This window comes from Silene latifolia, chromosome 8 (genome assembly GCF_048544455.1).
Source record: "Silene latifolia isolate original U9 population chromosome 8, ASM4854445v1, whole genome shotgun sequence".
Lineage (NCBI taxonomy): Eukaryota > Viridiplantae > Streptophyta > Magnoliopsida > Caryophyllales > Caryophyllaceae > Silene > Silene latifolia.
This window is the reverse complement of record NC_133533.1, coordinates 24,527,131-24,534,970: the sequence shown is the minus strand read 5'-3', so window position 1 is coordinate 24,534,970 and position 7,840 is coordinate 24,527,131.

The window sequence follows — 7,840 nt, the reverse complement described above, 5'->3', positions numbered from 1 at the left end:
CGTATAAAATCCAACAATCCTCAACAAATTCGAAAAGCAGCATGTGAGTGGTGGTGATATGATAAAATAATGACTGCTAAAGGAGACTAAGAGGCATGAAGGCCGCATATGAAAGCATGTGGGACTCCTAGCAGACGAAAAACACTCACAGTACAAGATTCCCAATGATTCACAGCATGTAATGGCGATAGGGTACGGAAAAACAGATAACAGCAGCAACAAGTAGTCAAGAACTGCAGTTAGACATAGCATGGCAGCATAAAAACCGTCTAGCAGTCGAAAAATTCGACTGGGAAGCCCTAGTCGCGGAATCTCGCGCAAAATTCGAATTGAACATGTAACAACAGCGAGGAATTGCGAAAAGATCATCAATAAGCTAATTAAGGGCATATAAACACAATTAAATCGAAATAAAATCGACTAGACATGGATTTTCGAACCCTAATTCAAATCACCTCAAGAAATTCGAATTAAATGAAGAGGAAATGCAAAGAGTGTGAAAGAGACACTTACTTGATGATGATTATCCTACAAAAGCAATTAAACTTCGAATAACAAGCAACAAAGGCGGATTTTCGATTGAAAAACCCGCGAACCCTAATTCCCTTTAAAAACCGCGAAAACGAGCACAAAAGAGGGGGAAAATAAGGGGCTATCGAAGATTAAAGTGCTAGCAATGGAATGTAGGTGACGGATTTGGTGATTTTGGGCAATAAAATGGGGATTTGGGGGAGTGAAAATCGCAATTAGGGAGGGGGTTAGACGGAATTAGGGTGAAATGAAATAGAATTAGGAAAATAAAGAGTTTTAAGAAAGAAAACTCCCGTGTCCACTGTTCATTTCACTCGATCGAGTGGTTTTAATCACTCGATCGAGGACCTTTGATGTCCCCTTTGCTCGATCGAGTAATAATCCCCTCGATCGACCTGTTCCTCTTTGGCTTTTCTCGATCGAGTACCCAGACAGCTCGATCAACCCAATTTCCACTCGATCGAGTACAAAAAGTACTCGATCGAGGGCTTCCTCTTGTAGACTCTTTGAATTTCGTCCCTTCTTCCTCGAATTGCGTGAAACTTCCCCAAACCTGCATAAAACACATCCAAACACATCCCAAAATACCAAATACGCAGAAAACACAGTCTATAGTCTTAGTCTAAGCTAAAGAATTGTCTAAACTAATTGTCCTAATTAAAAACGTAATAAAGACATTCAAAAGAAATTCAAACGAATTGTCTATTACAATTTGTTACACGGGGCATTTCCCCGTTTAATTCCCATCAAAACTCAGTAGCCCCTTGGTGGGCTTCTGACTGGAGGACGTCACCTCAGTGATACTGACCGACCTCTTCATCTTCCATGAGCTTGAATCACTATTTGCAACAGTAGGAAGTATGTAGTTCCAGTCTATGTAGGTTTGAACTTTCTTCGTTCTCGCTCCTCTGTCATCTTCTTTGGCATCCTTGGCTCCAGTTTGATTGATAATGGTTGCGCCATGCCCCTTGACAGCTCCTTTCTTGCTTTCATCTGTACCTGCAGTAAGGACAACAGACGAACTTGCCTCCTTCTTGCTCTCAATCTGAGGCGGAGGGTTAACAATAACAGCAATATTCTCCAAATTTTCATCTGGAGCGTCAACAATAGGGATAATAGAAGAAAGAGCATTGCAAGGCTGAACTTGCATGGGAGCTCTCCGAACTTGACCGATGAAAAATCGGCTCCTCATCCCCTACCCGAAATGTCAAAGTCTTCCCATCGACGTCTATCACCGCACGGGCAGTGGATAGAAATGGTCTCCCTAAATAATAGGGGTGTGTGCATCTTCGGGATATCTAAGACAACAAAATCGACGGAATAAAAACTTCCCGATCTGGACAGGTACGTCTTCTACTATACCTAATGGCCGTGATAGACTACGGTCGGCCATTTGGACAGTCATGTTGGTGCAACTCAGTTTTGTCAAACCAAGTCTCTTAGCCAGAGACAAAGGTAAGACACTCACACTAGCGCCTAGGTCGCATAGCGCATTATCAATCAACTGCATACCGATGTGACACGGAATCGAAAAACTATCCGGGTCTGATTGCTTAGGGGGTAACTTATTTTGAAATAGGGCTGACACCATCTCAGTCAAAGCTACGGTCTCACTGTCATTAATAGTCCTCTTACGTGCTAAAATTTCTTTCATAAATCTTAAATAAGAGGGTACCTTAGTCAGCAATTCAGTGAACGGCACGGAAACTTCCAAGTTCTTCAAAAGTTCAACAAATTTGCCGAACTGTTGATTAACTTTGGTATTCTGCAGCCGCCTCGGGAAGGGAACCGTGATAGGTATCTCGAGTCCCTTGTTTCTCGCTTCCAAAGTGTCCTCTGGTGCAAGTTCGGTATCCTTTGGACGCCTCTTACCTCTCGAACGAGGCCTTTCTGGTAATTTCTCGCTTAAACGAGCACTAGCAGGCTCTCGAATAAGCTTCCCGTCATCAATATCACTCGATCGAGCAATGTGCTCACTCGATCGAGCAGTTTCTTCATCAACTTCAGTCGATCGAATAACATTTCCACTCGATCAATCAACCTCAGCTTCCTGTTCACTCGATCGAGCAAAGAAACTACTCGATCGAGGGCTTCCCTCGCCATTTCCACTCGATCGAACACCAGCTTTCAGTCGATCGAGTAACTCCTTTGTCGTGAGTCCTTTTTTCTTAACAGAACACTGTTCACCATCAGTGAGAGCTTCCCTCGGGTCTGATTGCTGTACTTCCGGTCCCTCATGAGAAAGACCGCTTCTCAATTCTATCAAATTTACCGTCTCATTTGGGTTCTTCTCATTTTGAGTTGTTAAATGACCCGGCTTCCTCGAGGATTGGTTCGCGGCAAGTTGGGCAACTTGAGTCTCAAGTGCCTTTATGGATGCATCTCTCTGTTGATCACTTGAGCTTCTTTGTTGATCACTCGCATGAAGCTGCTTTGTAATGGCCTGCATCATAGACTTTAACTCGCCCATTTCACTCACCCCACTTGAAGATGAACCGTGGTTAGGAGGGTTAAAAGACGGAGGCTTCTGATAGCCTTGTTGAGTCTTATGTGGTGGAATATCACGACACTTCTTTGATTCGGAGGAGGAGTAGGATTGAGCACGTTTTGGCTTGTCCACCTCAAATTGGGGTGGACATTTGGCTCGTAATGAGTGTTGTTTTGCCTGTAATGTTGGAAGGCAGCACATTACTCATAAGGACTAGGACAATAATCAGCGACATGTCCATCTACCCCACACCTTGTACATACGAAAGGACCGTCTGTCATAGCATTAACATGGTACATTCCTCCCTTGAGAGCTCCCCCTAGTTCATACTTGTCAAACCTCGCGGTAAGGGCTTCAAGTGCAGCGACAGAAGAGGATTCAGCGGCTCTCCTTTGGTTTCCTCTTGAATTCCCATATTCGGCCTTATGAGTGGCCAAATCGTCTATGATCTTCCATCCCTTGGTCACTCCCAAGTTGTCAGCAAATCGACCATTGGCTGCAGCATCTAAAATAGCCCTCTGGTCGTCATATAAACCATTGTAAAAATGGTTGCACAAGCTCCACTTTTCGAAACCGTGGTGCGGTATGGTTCGCACTAGTTTCTTAAATCGAAGCCATGCCTCGTGGAAGTTCTCGTCGGGCCCTTGTTTGAAACTTGTTATCTGAGCTCTAATGGCGATGGTTCTCGAAGCAGAGAAGTACTTTTTATAGAACGCTAATGCTAGCGTATTCCAATCTGTTATGCCGTGGGCAGCTCGGTCCAAATCCCTATACCACTCCCTTGCAGCATCGCGGAGTGAGAAGATGAACAAGGTTTCTTTTATCTGATCCGTTGTTACGCCAGCGGGAGGAGGTATGGAGCAGCAGTAATCAATGAAAGTCTCCATGTGCTTTGCCGCATCTTCGTTTGCAGCCCCACCGAACTGATTCTTCTCAACCATGTTAAGGTAAGAAGGTTTCGGCTCGAATTTCCGAGCTTCCCCTGGTAGCTCGAATCCTTTGTAAAGATCCTCGGTGAGGGTTCAGAATGACTGGCAATGGTCGCTTCTTCGGCCATTTCGGGAATGTCTGGGAAAATAACGGAATCAACCGACGAATTGGAAACTGGAGAAGACGGTGGATTGTCTTCGAACAGTTCGTTCTCGTAGAAGCTGGAACGAGAACTAGACTCTTCCTCTAACTGTTGTTCTTGAAACAATCTCCTCTTTACGTGCAAAGATCTTTCAATCTCTGGATCGAACGGTAGTAGTGGACCACCCTGCGACCTGCGCATAAGAAGAAACTACAACAAAAATGAGAATAGTCCAAGGAACTGGTGTCCCTTAGACCGAAAAAGGATTAAAACGAAACAACTAATAAATTGAACAATTGCCTCCCCGGCAACGGCGCCAAAATTTGACACGTCTGTCGCGTACCTGTCAAAAATAAAACCTAACGGTCTCAACTAAAATATAGTAGAGGCAGTCGAGTATCGAATCCACAGGGAGGAAACGCAATTATAGCTGTTTATTCTAATCCTATGGTAACAATTGGTGTTGGATTGAATTTTGGTTTCTAAACTACGAGAATTAAGGGGAAAGAGAAATAAGGTAGAGAGCAGTAAAGCAGGAAAATGGTTTAAAACTATCAATAAGAGAGGGACATGTCGGGATTTCGGTTCACTACGGTAGTCCTGTGACTCAGCTGTAAATGATTCATACGAACTAGGTGTGAGACGGATGTTAAAAGATCCTTTCGGTCCACTTTCTATCCTAAAATACCACTAACTTAACTTTCGTCCTCATTAGGGTAGTCTACTGTTTATAGCAGGCCTATTTAGTCCAATCTTTCGATCCAGGATCAAATTTAGCCAGATTAATGGGTGACATAGAAGCGTGCACTCAACTAGGTCGGGAATTACAGTTAAATTGCTATAGTGACAGAGTCTCGTGATTAATCCGTCTAATTCATTTACTACATCGTCACATTTCTACCGTAGATCCCCTAATCCTAACATGAAGGGGTTTAGCTACTCATGTTCGTAATTAATCTAACAGCAAATAAGTTTCCAGCAGAAGACATAACGAAATAATAATAAAATGCAATAACGGAAATTAGGGCAAGAAAGAATGATAACATAAAACAAGAATTAAAAGCAACAAGAAGGTTAATTATTATTAAGGGAAGAGAGGAGATTACAATCCAAGCAAATTCCGGCGTAAAGAACACGAAATTCAATGAAGCAATCCCGAAAGTAAGAGTAGCAGTCGAAAGTAAAAGTAACGTAGGAAAGTAGCAGTAGTTTCTAATGTAAAAGCTTAGATGGAAAAAGAGATTAATAGATAATAAGATGTCCCTTAACCTAATTCACTTAGGTTTAAATAGAAAGTAAAACTGAAAGCTTGCGAAATAAAACCTCCACGGACTAATTAAAAGCCCACGCCCGTGAAAACCTCTCGATCGAGTGGATTAAACCACTCGATCGACCAACATCTCAGCAGAAGTCCCTCGATCGACCAACTTCTTACTCGATCGAGGACTTGGTCATGTGCAGCTTACTCGATCGACCAAAGGACACTTCGATCGAGCATCAGGGAGGCTAGAAACCACTCGATCGACCAACAAACAACTCGATCGAGCACTTGTATCTTCAATTCAGCTCACGTCTTCACCCAAGTGCTTCGTAATGCGTGCAACGACACTTCCAAGTGCAATATCTTACTCTGGGACAATCCCGTCTCCTCTAAATGCATGCAAAAGGACGAAAAGGAGTATGGTTCCACTACTTTCGCGATCATCCCTACAAAAAGGACAAAATACACCAAAGTAGCCAATTCGGGGCAAAATACTATAAAAACAGTATGGAAATGCATAGAAATACGTGCTGAAATAGGCCAAAAAGACTATACATTAGGCACGTATCACGCACATACACTTGTACGGACAAGTGGGAGTTTGTTGGAGCTTGTGTCCTCCAGTGAGTGCGGATAACGTCATTGCACGTACACTTGTACGGACAAGTGGGAGCTTGTTGGGGCTGGTGTCCTTTACAGTTAGTGCAAGGACTTATAAATCTCTAAAAGGATCAAAGGGTATACTTTTGTATTATAATCACTTGGTCCACGTTTATCAATAACGGTTGGCTTGCTAGATAAGTTTGACGTTATTGTCATACAGATGGCGGTGATCAACTGGTCCCTAAAAGTCACACCTATAGGATACGTTTGAGAGATGTGACGGTATGAAAATACAGTCATGTTGATGCCAAAGTTGACTAAGCAGTTAGTCCGAGTTATTTGACTAATAATTAGTCAAACGCGATGTTGAGATAATTATTTAATCCAGATTAAATAATAATGGCTAAAACGAATTAAACAGTTAATTCGTAAATTAAATATAAACGATTATATTTAAATTGATGTATATTGAATTAATTATACAATATCGTCTTTGTCGGACATGTATTAATATTTCAACTAATCCGTGTTATTAGTTGATGTTTTAATAACCGATAACCGATGACGATTTATAATAAAAGCATGTCATATACATTTAGCATTTTTCGAGCCGGACCACGAGTTAAAATTACGAGGAAATGAAAGCCCATTTCCCCTCTAGGCTCACGGTTTGGCCAAGTAGAGCAAACAAAAGGAGAGCCTCTCCTCATTTGCAACCTAATCATTTTTCATTTGCAAAAATATTAGGGTTTTGGAGGCAATTTTCCTCTGAAATTTCTAGATCTCACATCGTAAAAAATCACAACAATTCTCTCAATATTGCAAGGCAATTAGAGAATACATTTCTAGCACAAGGGCATAGTCTCAGACGGTCTTGGGTGTATCGATTAGGAGGAAATCTACTTTGATTTCTGTTCTTAGGCCGCATCTCAAAGGACCCGAGGTTATTTCTTATGCTTTATCGTTTCTTTGTTGTTTTCGTTTATGACAATAAATTGCATATTAAATTTACGTTATAGTCCTATAATTTAAGGGTTTTATTAGGATATTACCCCACAAGTTAAACCCTAATTTGGGGATTTGGGGGTTTTGTTGTATTTCGTGATTGGTAGTGATTATATGTTTGTATGTTTGGAGAAGGATTCGTAGAAGAAGCCTTTTGATATCAGTTGTTGAGACCGTCTGACTGTGTTGCTTTCTAGGTAGAGTTTCCCTACTCAGTATTAGTCCCATAATGTATTGTTGGTGTTTTGTGGTTGTTGAATATTATTATACTCGTACTGTGACGATTGTTGGATTTGGTTGTTGATAGTAGTTGTGATTGTTTGTATCTGTCTGTGTTCTTCGGGGCGCGTCCCTGGCTGAGTGGAGTCACTTGAGGGAGTGGCTTCACGCCCATTATTCGCCTTCTGTGGACCCTGCCACAGAAGGGATGTGCACATTAATGCATTTGGGTTTATCGCTCGACGGAGATGAGTGGGGATATGGTGGGTACGGCTGCAGTCCCTCACTGGCGGCGTGGAGTGACCTGTTGCGATGGGCACTCTGGCAAGGCTACACACTTTAGTGTGTAGTCAGGATTGCGGAGTTGGGATTGGAGTTCGGAGTTTATCTGTGATGATTGAGCTGTTTGTTTACTGTGTTGTTGGTTTATATAAATTGTGTGATTAGAACTGACTGATCGGAGTCCGTTTCGTGTTCACAATTGAATAGATGTTGTCGTTGGGTCACGTCCGAGTCAAAACACAATTTATAGCTTCACAAACAACTCTACAATTAGTAAAGAGGCAAGTAAAGGTCGGATCCCAAGGGACGGGAATTGAGATGAGATTTCTATTGAAACTAGTGATGTCTTAGGGGTGTCACAATTTGGGTTGATGTAGAA